Source organism: Doryrhamphus excisus, chromosome 12 (genome assembly GCF_030265055.1).
Source record: "Doryrhamphus excisus isolate RoL2022-K1 chromosome 12, RoL_Dexc_1.0, whole genome shotgun sequence".
Lineage (NCBI taxonomy): Eukaryota > Metazoa > Chordata > Actinopteri > Syngnathiformes > Syngnathidae > Doryrhamphus > Doryrhamphus excisus.
In genome coordinates this window covers 6606641-6621717 of record NC_080477.1, presented here as the reverse complement: position 1 = coordinate 6621717, position 15077 = coordinate 6606641, and the positions used below count along the sequence as shown (strand labels likewise).

General features: G+C 39.4%; 1 protein-coding gene across 2 annotated transcripts in view; it reads left to right on the top strand.

Annotated features, from left to right (window-relative positions):
* The first annotated feature begins 945 nt into the window (after window positions 1–945).
* Window positions 946–15077, top strand: part of ankrd11 (ankyrin repeat domain 11) — a 108269-nt gene continuing 94137 nt past the window's right edge. For both annotated transcript variants that reach the window (XM_058088757.1, XM_058088755.1), the window contains exon 1: window positions 946–1379. The gene's annotated coding sequence lies outside the window, so the exon portion shown is untranslated. The remainder of the gene's footprint in view (window positions 1380–15077) is intronic.

Here is a 15077-nt window from a genome sequence, read left to right as displayed (position 1 = left end):
AGGGTATACTCACTGCGCGACGATTACGCAGCGAGCCCAAAATATGTCCAGTAAACTAGTTTATCAATTTTTTTTAATCCAATTGTGAGATAAGCAATGTAGTATTAGTATTGATTGTTATTAGTCAGTGAAAACAAGGAAGCACATATTGGTCGTGTGTGCTGTATGTAACCGCAATGCTTTATTACTCCAGCAGGAAGCGCTACTATTCAAGCTACCTATTCAGGCTACTTTTGTTGTTGTTTTTTTATAGAAAAAAATTGTATTGCACATTAATTGAGAAGAATAATAAAACAACACTGATTAAGATAAAAATCATAGCCATACAAAAGGTTAAAATGTGTGTTTTATTCTAATCTTGACAGAAGGGAACACATTCTGAAGACAATCTACAGGTAGTTTGTTTGAGCCAATAATACGTAATGGGGTCCTTGTATTTTTGGATTGACATACGAAGGGTCCAATAGGAACACAGTACTTCACAATACTTCATCCATATGGAAACCTTAGTGTATTTTGTCTGAGCGCTTGTCGACTGTAGGTTGACGCGCACGCCCCTATGTCTTCTAACCTTTTAGCCTTCTTTTTCAAACGCTAACGCTCAATAAATATATTATCGAATTCAATATGTAATATGTAAAAATAATAATAAAAAATGTTACTTTAAGGATGTAGGAAAATATTCCCAAAATAGTCTACTTCGCCAGTAGGCCAACAAAAAGTAAACAGGATTTGAAGGCAATTATTTTGATTGGTCCTTCTTTTGTAACAAGAGTGCGGGCTCCGGTGCTGAAACTCTGCGCTTGGTCCGCCATGTTGGGTCTTTGCTTGCGCAACCAAAACAGTAAAGGGATACGTCCCAGATCCAAAATGGAGACAGTTTCATTGTGCGCGGTGACTTTATCGACCAATCACAGCGCGGCGTTCATCCCCCCAAGCGTTTCCGTCCTGAGCCTCGCCACTCTGAAGTCGAAGGCCGCTTGAAAAACGTTCGAATGGCTTGGCGGAGGACTTTAACGCAACATTCTACGATATTTTGATGGCTTCCCTGGCACACGAGCCAACCTACCGATAAGCAAATGGACTGCTAAGGGATCGCACTCCGAGGAGAATATGAACTAGCTGCGTTGCAACCGTGTTTTCGTGGATATATTACCGTCTTTTTGTTGGCGTATAAGGTTTTTTTTGACTAGCTAGCGCTAGCTTCGTTTGTGGTGGGCTGCTGTTGTAGCTGCAATGGTCCTTGCAAGTCTATGCGGATGTTTCCGGGACAATTTGTGTTAAAACGAATGCAACAAATGGGAACATCCAGCATTGGTTGAACACACCGTGGCGTTGAATAAAGCTTCTCTTCACACTTTAAGGACATTTAGACCTAGGTAAGTGTTTTTTTTAATTTTCTTGTTCGCATGGTTAACGCGGCATCAACAACAAACTAGCTATTGCTGTCTCCGTGGTAATCTGCTATGTTGTGGCTAGCAACAAAGGTCAACTTCTACTAATGTCTACGTTTGCTCATGTTTTGCACGCTACAAATGCACCCATTTTGCAGCAATTTGTGTGTTGCAATGTATGACTGTTGACTTCCGAGCTTGTTTGTTGAATTTACTCTCATCTAGTTGTAACTTGTGTTTAATAATAGGGGGCTATCATTTGTGATTGCCTTCTTTGTGCTTACGTTTTTTGTGCTGCATTCTTACGAGATAAGCCTTTATGGGAACTTGCACAACCACATGCAGCAGCAGCACTCGTCAATATTATTCCAATGTAGCATGAGATGACATATAAATGGAGCATATTAGATACTGGCATTGTCGTTTTTGCTTGCTTGGTAGTCGTCTTTTGTTTTTAACGTGACTTTACAGTCACAGTGGTATTCCTGTTTTGGATGGGAGCAGAGTTAAACGACTTACTGCTATCCGCCCACGGTATGTGTCAGTTCTCGGATCTGGTTTTGGGTAAATATCAAAGCTGAACGTGACTTTGTGTACACATAGAAATGTGTCAATTAGTGTCTTGAATGGGTTCATATCTGTTGAACGTCTGCTGTGTCGCTGGTGTTAAAAGAGAGGCGTAACATGGTGGAATCGTGCCTGAGCCTAGTCAAGCAGTATTCAAGCTCTTATTTGGTGCAGTAAGCAATGGCGAGGAAACCACTGCAGTGCTGCTGGTGGTGTTTTCCACCAAGATATCAAGTGTTTGGTTTGTTGGGTTCATGTTGACAACGCTGCAGATGTTGGCGTTGCATATCTCAGGCCTCCTCAGCTTTTGAGCTTTTGCTGCTTTTCCTCATATTCTTTTAAATTTACACCTTAAAAAAAGGGTGTTTTCTTAAAAATTCCTAGTATATATTTACACACCTGTTAGACTTGGGACCAAGCACATTTCTGAATGGCTTTCATCAATGTCATCTAGAAGACCACTCAGTGTTTAAATGCTGTAAAAATGCTTTTGTGCATGTTGGCACATGATTGGGGTTTGTCGCAACTCCTTTGGTCCATTGGTAATGGGGGGAAATCCACTTGATTATTCCATGATTGCAGTTACTAGTTGATTTTAATGATTGAGTAATTAGAGGCAAGAGTGTGAGCGCTTGCGAAATGTTTACATTGGCGAGTGACATGTCCGCTTCTTCAATCAGATCAAGTAAGAATATAACACACGTATGGTAATACTAATAGTAGTGTCAGTTTAAAGTATCAGGCTGCTTCACACCGGCACTTCCTGGTCCATTTTAATTGAATGTTCACTTAGTTTAAACCCCTTGCAAATGATCAAATTAGGAGTCGCCACTGTTTTTCTAACAACGCAACAATGGCACTATTATGACACCTAGTTAGCTTGTTAGCTGTCTTCTGAGGCTGTGAACAATGGCAATTAAAGAGAGCGAAAGGGTGTTATTGAAGTTGGAACTAATCAATATTTTACAACAAGGGGTTGCACTTTTTCTTTTTCAAGCCAATACCAGTACTTTCTGCTTTCTCGAGCCGAGTATCGATAACAATATCGTTCTATAGGTTTTATTAAATTTTGATTTGACTCTGCTTTGCGCACACCTGGAAGTAAGAGTAACATAAAGTAGATAAGTACAACAGCGCCAACATTTCCATGAATATATCACAGTTCGCTTTAGCCCCCTGGCCACATGTGGCAAACTTTTTCTACAATTTTCAAATGCTGCTGAAAATAGGAACAAACCCCGGATGCTGGTGTTTCAGGTGGCTTTATGAAGTTAAGCTTGTTTGTTTTTTCCTTCATTGCGGAATGTTTGTCAAGCATTGGCATTTGAAATGTACTGCTCTGAATCAGTGACAAGTGCCACACGGTCAATGCCATGTTTGTTTACAAGTGATTCTCACGGGGATGTTTCAACAGGCCGTTTATAGAAAAGGAGCAGACGATTGGCACATGCTAACCCCTCTTCCAGCACAGTAGTCTCACTTCATTGACGCTTTTAAAAAAAGTTATACAACCTATTGGTATGACATCATAATTCATCATATAGGCCCGATTATTATCGTACACCCCTTGTTACAACAGACACTTTTATGGCAAGTGCGAATGACGGTTATACGTGTACACACAGAAAATGTATTAAAAGTTGACCAATCACAATCCAAGGCGCTGGGATGCTGGGTTAGATTTCATTAGAGGCGCACGCCAGGCTATGCTGGGGTTTGGATGTGGAGGATCAGATGCATGACCATAAACCAGCGGCAACATGCTGATATAACTCCAGTACAGGTAGAGTGAAATGGACTGGACTAATGACCTCAGACTTATTGGAAGGCTGAGCTCGATCATGGTTTTAAAAAAATATATTATTCAATAAGCCATACTTTTTCGTTGTTGAACACAGCCTATTAGCATCCAAAAATATGCATATTTAAGCAAATTTTGTTCACTTCTGGCTGAAATTAAGTATGTTAAAGCATAAAAATTATGAAATGAATGTTTTGAGCCATCCCAAACTTCTTGCAAATGCTCAAACCTAATTATCTGAAACTTTGGTACCATTTAACACGAGAATTGAACATTGTAACTACATTTATAGGTCTGAAATGTTAAAAAAAACATAATAGGTCCCATTTAAAGTGGCACTGCACTTTTTTTTATTAATTCACAATCCTTCTGTGAAACAAGAACACATATTTGTTTCCCTTTTCTGTGCATTATAATGCAAGAAAGGGAGTTAATATGAGCTAACTAACGATGCACATCATTGGGACACAGCTACTTTGACGCCTAACAAAAAAAAGTCAAACCACCAATGTGACCTGTGTATTAACCAAGCTACAGCGATATAATTTGCGCAGCTAACTTGTTGTTTACGTTTTTCATTAACACCTGTCATATTCTTATTATTGGAAGACTCTTTACCGGTATACCATATATAAAGTATATCTCCCAACCGTACTTGGTTATGAATCATGCCTCGCACATGTATTATTGAAGCTTGTGGCAATAGGCCGAATATTTGGTCAACTTTTATATTCCACAAGCTGGCAACAAAACAACAGGGCAGACTGAAGGATACCAGCTCTCAACTTAGATCTGGCAACATCGCTACAAAGTCTAAGCATGATGCTCGTTGTGCTTCAAGGCAGGTTGTTTGTTTTTTTTATTTTCTTTAGCCATGTTCAGAATGCCTCTTGTAAGAACATTCTCCTGCCAGGGTACAAGTCCCTGTGGTGGGAAGAATGACAAGCTGTGATTGCAGCACTCCTCCTATGCAAAGGACGAGCGTCTTCTCTTCCTTTTCTGTTGCAGCAGCAAATATATACAATTCCTCCTCTTGAAGAAGTCGACACACAAGTGTCGCTATGTTGGAACTTTAGTATACAATGGTAAACTTTATTTTATTACCATGGTAAACGTGTGTTTTCGATACACCGTCCCCCCAGTTTGGGGGCAGACGCTGCCCACAGTGTGAACTCACACACAGGTCTCTGGATTTTGGGTTCATCCAAATAAAGAAACACATAAAAATTGCGATGATGCTGTTTTGCTAACTTCAATAAAATTTGAAGATGGCAAGGGATTGCTGTGCAAACATTTAGTCAATGTGCGTCAGCATTTTGGATGTTCTACTCCTGCAACTTAACAAAGTACACAGGAATTGTGTTTTGCTCTTTCTGCCCTGTGGACATGGCTATGTGTGATTTTTTTTTTTATTGTACCAGGCCATCGTTAATGACACGGTGCGCCAAGAAAAAAAAAAACATGGCATCCCGTTTGGGTCTGAAAGGGAGATGACTTAAAGCCAATGAACTCAACACTAAGACACCTTTTATTGCTTGTTTAGGGAAGTTGGCCGCATTGCACAGTGCAGACATGTGATAAACCTGACCAAATTTAGAGAGTGCCTGCCCCAGTTGGCCCCAATAAAAATATTTGGAAATCCCATCAGATTCCTAAATGCAAAAGTGAAAAGGCACAAAAGAGTAAATATGTAATATGAGTAATATTATATTATAATATATTATATATAAGTAATATTAGTGATGTAATATATCTACCAACATGCTATATTAAATATTTCAATAGCATGCTTATTCTGTACATCATCTAGCATCAAATATGTCATGTATGTATGTCTTTAAAAAAAAAAGCATGTTTTGACTGTGGTAAACTAGTTTTCTATGCGCTATCTACGAAAGCATTCCATTTATAAATAATCAATCTTACTTCTTGGAAATTCAGTTATTACAATCGCGTCTTCAACCAATTAACCGCGATAAATGAGGGATCACTGTACTTTCACTAATATCACTAATTGTAGTTTGTTTTCTGCCATACCAGAGTCGAGGATTAGTAACTTAGAAGAGCAGCTTTGCACTCTGTAAGGGCATTTAGCCGCTTTAGCTACAGCGTCACGTTACATTGACAACGCGTTGCAGCGTGGCGCTCTCAATTTTGCTGGATGTGGCTAGCTTGCGTCTTCAACATGAATGATCGAAATATATCATGGGCTAAAATTTGTATTGTTTCAGTCGCGTTACAATCCCTGGTGTTGTATTAAAATCAAGTACAAATTAACAGAAAGACTAAACATAATCCATCAATTCAATTCAAAAACATGACATGCTCGCTCACTCTAAAGTGCACTCATGCGCATAAAGGAAAAGTCAATCAGTGAATATGGGCCTTTTTTCCTTCAGCTAAGGAATGTTAGCCAATGCACCTAGCCGGTAGGGCAGCAGCAGCAACTCACACTAGCCAACGAGCCCCGCATCAGGCCGATGAGAGTAAGGGTCGGCCATCATTTGCAATTAATCGTCTTCCAACTTCTGTAAACATTCTATCAGCTAGTAAATGGACAGCGATCCCTGAAAATGTCTTCCGGTTTATTTACTCACTTGGCAAGGTTTTGGATACCACGTTGTGTATCATGTAGCGTGTCAAACCCTTTTGCATCATGCTTGGGGGAATTTTGTGGCATTAAATACCTCAAAGAGTACTGTTTGTTTAAAGAGAGGGAAACTGGTAGCTCCAAGTTCTGCACCCAGTCTGACTTCCTTCTGTCTTTGCAGGCTTTCCCCTCCCCCCTCTTGTGCTGGGAGTGTGGTCCTTTTTGGTAAACAAGCATAGCTGCTCCTATTCTACCTCTTTTGCTCGCTGCCCTTATTTTTCCTTACTATGACTGTCTCTCACACATCTTTCTGTTTGAGTTTTCAGTTACTTTCATGTATTTATTCATGTATCAACCCAATCTTAGATCCTTTAAATGGTAACTAAGTCCCTCTGAAATTCATCTTAGTACTCTCCTTTATTGTTGAAGTGAAATGGCGCAAAGTAGCAGGTTCTTTTAAGGCATAGCAACTCCTCACCCTCAGCTTTAAGACTTCCCAATGGTGGATACTGTTGTCAACCCATCTTCTTGTCCTTATGTATTGACCCTTTCTTGTACCACTACAGTATTTTGGTCGTCATCATTAAGGCTTTGACATTAAAGGGAAAAGTCTAGCATGTTGCTGTTTGTCCGCTGACTTTCACAGACAGTTTATTTTATGATTCTCATCTGTCTGATCCAAATTTGCACAGGGACTTTCTTAGTTGTTGCTTAGTCCATAACTATGTCGAGGTTGTTTGGCTTCATATCTGTTGTTCAGCCTGTGTTGTGGAGCGATACAACTATCTGCGTACTAGGTTTTATTTAATGCAGTAAAACAATTTAGACATGAATTACAAAAAAAATATTGCATAGGAGGCTGCACGGCAGATGAGTGGTTGGCGTGCAGGCCACACAGCTAGGAGACCCGAGTTCAATTCCACCCTCGGCCATATCTGTGTGGAGTTTGCATGTTCTCCCCGTGCACATGTGTGTTTACTCCAGGTACTCCGGCTTCCTCCCACATTCCAAAAACATGCTAGGTTAATTGGCGACTCCAAATTGTCCATAGGTATGAATGTGAGTGTGAATGGTTGTTTGTCTATATGTGCCCTGTGATTGGCTGGGGACCAGTCCATTGTGTACTCCGCCTCTTGCCCGAAGACAGCTGGGATAGGCTCCAGCACCAGGGTGAGTCTCGTGAGGATAAGCAGTAGAAAATGAATGAATGAATAATTGCAGAGGGAAGTTTGTTGTTAAATAAAACAAGTGAATATTTTTTAGGCCTCTGAGGAGCACCATGACCACAAGAGCCATACCAGATGTGTTATAAAGGTTTCCAAACATCACCAACCGCATGTAAGAGGTGTAGAAAGATATGTTGCCGACTTCTTCTACCATGGACAATTACTGGAATGTCACATTCATCTTCAAATGAACTGCAAAGATGACAGTTGCAGCCTATCAGAGGCACACAGCATTTGGCCAACGATGAAATGAAAGCGAATGCATGTAAACTGGGACTCCACATAGGAGTGTGAAAAATTAAGAGACAAAGCTATTTCGGGAATGTCACTGTTTTAGTGCATGTAAATGTTCGAGTGAATATACACTTTACTGAAGATCAAACAAACCTTTCATATACCAGTGTTTGGCGATTAAAATTTTGAATATGACATTTTTACGCTTGCATCCTACATCCTACACTTTTGTAGATACTGTAAGTGTTTTTCAGCTAGAATGCTTGCACGTCAATATTATCATTATTAAAAACCTCAGTGTTTCACCTACCATTATATTAGGAGGAACCCCATTGTAAGTATTTAATATTTGAGTAACATTTCGATAAAAACAATACTTTTTTTAAACCAGTAAAAAAATGTAAATAAATAATTATATATTTTTTACATTTTTTTACTGTAAAAAATAATTATATATTTTTTACATTTTTTTTACTGGTTTTAAAAAAGTAAAAAAAAAAAAATATATATATATATATTTTTACATTTTTACATAAAAATGTTTATATATATATATATATATATATATATATATATATATATATATATATATATATATATATATATATATATATATATATATATATATATATATATATATATATATATATATATATATATATATATATATATATATATTCTTTTTTTTACTGGTTTAAAAAAGTATTGTTTTGATCAAAATGTTACTCAAATATTAAATACTTACGATGGGGTTCCTCCTAATATACTGGTCCAAAATATATATATATATATATTCTTTTTTTTACTGGTTTTAAAAAGGTGTCCAGCAAGCTGTAAGCAGAGATGGAGTGAGGATGTTGCCGTGCTGGGTGGGGGAGGGTTGAGATGTTATGGCCTGGCTGAATCTCAATCATCAAGACCCTTTAGTGGGGCTGGCCTTTTGATGGGCCAGCTGCAGCCATTCATCTCACCATTTACATTGAAATGCAACAACAGGAAGGGGGAAAGAGAGGATCAGGGAGGTGTTCGCCTGCGCTTGTTGGATGTGAATGAAAAGCAAAGGCATACCTAACTACCAAAGCGAGAGGAGGTCTATCAGTTGGGGTTCATGCTCACACTTCCCAATATGTCCAGCGATACCTTTGTTTTACCCCGGCCTGCTGTGGGGCAGTATACCTAACACAAAGGCTCTAAGCACCCTTTTTGACTAGTGTGTGTGTGCATTTGCAGACATCAGCTCTTTACTCTCTTTACGGTCAGACTGGTGGCTATAAAGATCTTGTGATTCATGCCACCGTCCTGTTTTTAACAACACTACTGTTACGCCTATTGTTGAGGCTGCCTTTTGTACTTTACATTTCCCATGGAGGGTTATTTCATAATGCAAACCATTTTCTTTGCATGTTTTATAAAGCTAATATGGACATGATTGTCATGGTCTGGCTACTGTCATGGCGGACTTTAATGATACTTAAGATATTACCAAAACTTAACCACTAGTCACTCAGTCAAGCAATAATAAACAAACAAACAAATCAATGAGAAAAATACATTATTGCAATGGCGTTCATGGCACGAACAACACAATCAAACACAGCCACTTCAAATATGCTGAGTTTTATATGCTGGGATTTCATTGTTGGCGCCCGGCGGCGACAACGACGAAGTCCGGCGTTAAAGCTGATACACGTCACATGTTCCAACTGCTCTTAGGCCACATTTTCTGTCTAGCCAATATTCCCATGCCTTCAAACACCCGCTTCCGTCCTCATCCTCTGCGATTCTTTGAAAACATGAAAAAAAAAATTTTTTTTTGTAATCGAGGTATTGGAATTATCTATATAATTGTTGCAGCCCTATCTGATTCCAAGGTCTCAGGACTTCAAATTCATGTTATATATTGTTTACTTTCAGGCATGGGTACTGGTTTCAAGTTACACCACCGCCACGGTTTCATAAACACTAAAATAGTCCGTCATTTCGTCCTATGGTATGAGGGAAGGTGGAGGTTCAGCATGACCACTGTGGAAGTACTTTGTCATGTCCTGTGTTCCTCGCAGTTGGAACTGGGCTTCAGGCATGAGATGGGTTCCCAAAGGTTCCTCAGTTTTACATCCCGTAGTATGTGATTTTAGTGTGTATTTCACATGGCTTTGCAGCTGTCGAACTAATGATTTGATACACTCAATCATGGCAATATGCAATATGTAAAGCCAGGAGTACAATATAAATATTACGTGTGGAGAAACCCAGGGGTCAATACTGGGACCAAAACTGTTCAACTTGTACATCAGTGACATCTGCAAAGTCACGATAGACTTAAGTTTTAAGTCTTTAAAGATTTTGTAGAGAAGCTACCTCCATTTGTGAAATACTGGGTAAAATTGTCCAGTGATGGATTGCATCAGTAGATGTAAGGATTTAGCATTTCATTTACTGACACAAAAAACACAAATCTATGGTGATAAAATAAGTGTAAAATAACAAAGGGAATTACAAAAACAACAGATAAAACTGAAATGGAGGGAAAAAAAACAGATTGCATAGGGCCCTACACACACACACACACACACACACACACACACACACACACACACACTACACACACACCTGAAACACACATTTGTTTGATGGCCTCCCTTCACACTGGCCTTGATTTTTTTCCTCCCTTCACTGTGTAGCACCTTCATGCTAGTTCATTCCCTTTCCTCACTACTCAACATCCCCCCCTCTGTTCTCCACCTCCATGCAGTAGCCTTGGTTCCTCAGGAAGCACTGTTTGCAGGAAGCTAAGGGCGTTGGACCTAACTGCTTTGTTTCCTCTTCTGATAGATAATTCTAAATTATGTAAAAATTATTTTACCTACTGCATTAGCGGCAATAAATTGCAGGGATCTACGATAAAACTATTGAAATGATAATTATCGGACAGAGATTAGGAATTATGATGTCACACCGATAAATAGCTCAGATGACTAATGATTTACAAAAAAAACACTTTAATGAGGCGAGATTACTTGTAATGTATTTTGCATGGGGATGTTCTTACGCATGTTATACGCACACGTCTCTGCAGTGGTTTACTTCAAAAGGTATCAGAAAGACGACAAAATGTTTTGCTCCAATATCCATAGTCTAATCAAAGTTGTTATTCCGAACAAGGATTGTTAGTTTACTTGCATTAACTGCAGTGTTTAGCAAAGTTAATTCAAACTCACCACATCATCTCATCGCTTAGTCATTTCAATGTTTTATAGCCCACCAATTGTAATTTACTCCTAATAATCCCTTAACATCTCTGCTGGTTGTAAATACTTTGTTACTCAAAGGCGTGCTCATCATACCCTTGTTGGTGTTGCATAGCTGTGCTAGCTGGCTTCGACTGCTTGTATGAAGTGCAGCAGTTCTTACAAGTTAATCATAGCCAAGTAAATTGCAAAAATGACGAAATAAGTAAAGATCACACGCACGCTAGCTAGACAACTTGCGCAGCATCAGTTTGATTTGTTTTAACTTACCGTGTTATTTGTAGCAGCACCATATGATGGCCGCAGAAGAAGCAGGACTTCGAAGTCCAAAGGTTGTTGTCTTCTTTGCATTGTTTTTATAAGAGGTTGGTAAACTTACTGTGAAAAGGTGGAACTCTTTGCTGGTGGAGCAACACGTCGCAGGGCACTCGCAGGAGAACTTTTCCGCGCACTTTGCATATTTAAAAAAAATACTGTCTCTTACTGTCATTGATCACATTAACATACTCTTTTAAACCTGCTGCTTCACGCTGAACAGCCTGCAATGCAAACTACAGAATAAAAACGTATTACGTTAATACAATATATTAGTGTTGGAAATTGGCCGTACATTTATAGCAACCGTTTACAGCATACATTTTTCAATTAAAACGATTAATCGATTACCAAAATAGCTGCGGTTTCATTGGATAGCTGATTAATTATTGATTAATTGATTGAATTAATTGAATAATTGTTGCAGTTCTAGCTCAATCTAAATAAAATACAAGGACAGATATAAAACGTTAAGGAGTATCAGTCTTGGGAAGCAGGAAGTTTTCAGTATCAGCTTGAAAAGCAATATATTTAGCAACTCTTAATAGATAGCCATGTTATATGGGATGTCGGGCTGAATGATTATTGTGCTAAAAATGCTATGTGATAAAATGTCATATTTTGACTAGCACCATACCAGATTTTTTTTTAATATACAGGTATATGCAGTATTCTTCCAATGATAAGAAAATGGCATATATTGATATAAATGATAAAAATTAACAAGCCGAGTGGATGATTGCACGTCGCAGCATTTATGTAAGATGAATCCAATGCGAGGCCAGATATGCTCTCTGCCCTCCCCCAAACTCTGCTTCTCTGTTTACGGTATCCAATAGTTCTAAGTCAGAGCCTGGAGACATTCTATCATTCAAGTGTTTGTGAACACTCCCGATAAAATACGTAAAGGGACAAAGACAAATGACTAAGATGAAAGCAGTGTGCTGCCATTGTTCAGTAGACTTTGGGCACAGGCCTACAAGCTTCCTACTTTTAAAGAACTTTTAATCTACCAAAATTACAAATAATTATATTAAAGGGGACCTATTATGCTCATTTTTGGGCCCTTTGTATTGAATTGTGGACTCCTATAGAGCAGCTACACACGATAACCAGCACAGAAAGTGTTCTAGTTCTTCCGAAATCTGCACCCATTCAGCTGTATTTCTTTGGATGTATTGCTTCCTATGAAAACGGTCTGTTTTAATGTATTCCACCCACAGCCCGCGTCCTAGCATGCCCACTCTGCTGTGGTTTGTCACACTTCCGAGTGCATAGAAAGAGTTCTGGTTAACTAACTTTATCGGAGTTGATAATAAACGGTGATTTAACTTTTTAAAATGTCCGCTTTTAATATACAGCCACATGTGTTGATCCGGAAGTAGAGACTGGACAGTCCGAAGTTTCACAAGAAAATAGGTTACTTCAAGACTTCGTTCAATGGTAAGTAGCTTTAGCATTTTAGCGTTTGGTTTTCTACAGCATCTGTAATGTGCAGTGTGTTTCGTGGGACTACCAGTGTTTAAAAAAAAAGATTAAAAAAAGGAGAGCCACTTATTGTGGTGGGAAAATGGTCTTAGCAATGCTGCTTCCTGTATGCTATAATGCTACATGCTCCATGACTTACACAAAATAAACAGTTAGGACACTGATAAATTCTTACTAATTGTGGCGTCTTTAGCAATTGTAAACACATGTGGCTTTTCCGTATGGGGAATTGCTAGCAGGTTGGGGGAAGGCAGAGCGTTGATACGTATACCTGGAAATCCGCCGTTCTGTGACATCACAGAGGGGCAGTTTTACCACACCTCTTGAAACCGAGCGTTTTGAGCTATTTCAAACTTCTTTCAGGACTCTCTTCCAAATGCGCAAACCTCATTATCTGAAACTTTGGCATTGTTTCGTACGAGAATACCTACAGGTCAGAAAAATGGAAAAAAACACAATAAGTCCCCTTTTAATAGTTGGGTCTTATTCAAAGGTACTGTATTTATTTTGATCAGTTCTTCAACAGACTTCCTCCGATTACACAGGGCTAACTGCCGATTTGATTCCTTCCCACTGTTTGTACTCTACATAGTGACTGACTTTGGATGAGGTCCAGAAATTGTCTTTGCGATGTGTGTGCGTGAGAGCGAGAGAGCGAGACAGCTGGGTTGAGAAAGTCGTGTGCTGCACACTGCGCTATAAATCACTATGTGGGATTATTTTAGCCTTAAACCAGACATAACTGACAAAGTGAAGGACCAAAGTGCCATGCCGTCGTTCCAATGGTACAGTCTAGTGCCAGCTGGACAGCGGTCTGTTTTGCACATTTGAGTCTGAAATCAATTCATAACCATGACGACTTTGTCCTGACTCCAAACTGTCAGTTGCTGTTGGCACTTGCTATGAGTCTGATTATTTATCACCTTGATCGGTGGATGCAGACTGTGAATTTAGCAAATTAAACCGAGTCACTCTCAAGTAAACAACTGTCTGTGGCCTCAGCGAACCACCAATTATACATTTTATGATTTCACAGAACCAGGGAGCCTAGCTTCCCACCGGTCCCTGTTCTTACCTGAGGCCTCCTACCGGTCGGACATGTACTGAACACCCCACCAGGGAGGCATCCTGACTCGCATTGCAGCGGATCAGCGGGTTTTTCCTGAATGACAGTGCTTCTCACCTTATCTCTAAGGGAAATAGCCCAGCCCCCAATAGAAAAAAAAAACTAATTTTGGCTGCTTTACTTGTGATCCTGTCCTTTCGGTCACTACTCAAAGCTCATGACCATATGCAGGGTTCTACATTAAAAACAAAAATTACTTGCCCATTGGGAATCCTTAAGGTGAGAACTACTTGCCCGAACTTGCCCCATGTAAAATGAAAATACCGACATAATGAGTAAAGCGTTTTTAATCCAGAAAAAAAAATGCTCAATGGTCAAACAATAATTTTTGAAGCAAAGATGAGAAAAATACACAGAGAAATGGAAGCGCTAGATTTTGTAGCTTGTGCAAAATCAGCACTTGGTATTGGATCTAATCGGTGGTGTTTCATTGTGACCACTTCAAATTGTCACAGCAATGTGATTCACTCACCTGTGCCATCATTTGATTTGCTGCCGCTAATAAAATACTTGTTTAGGAGGCACTGGTTCATCACTTTTTGCTGTGTTCCTTCACAAGTTGTTGAAGAATTAGACCATGTTGGCAGGGACGCCGTGATTGATGTTTTCGTAGTTAAACGATCGCTGATTGGTTGATCGCGAACAAGAACGGGTGTGGGTAAAACGCGGACTGCCGACGGCGTTCTAAATAAACGATTCTGATTGGTCCATTTCAAGATTTGCAAGGATTGGTTTGCAAATTACCACCGGAATTACGCAGTCCATGTTTTACCAACACCCAACAAGAACCGCTTTTAAAAAAACTCTTGGCAGTATGGCATGCCAAAGTGCACTTGCCCGACGGGAATATCACTGATTGGATTTAGTTGCCAGAATTGTTATTGTCGAGCCCTGATATGTGACCTAACCACTTACTGTTTGATTCATGTTGATATGGGCTATCTGAAGCAGGGGTGTCCAAATGTTGTCAACTGAGGGCCGCATATTGAAAACCAAAGGATGCTGCAGGCCATCGCTCATATCTAAAAAAAACACTCGTTAGTTGGGACACTTGTATGCCATTGTAGCACTGTATACATGACAATAAA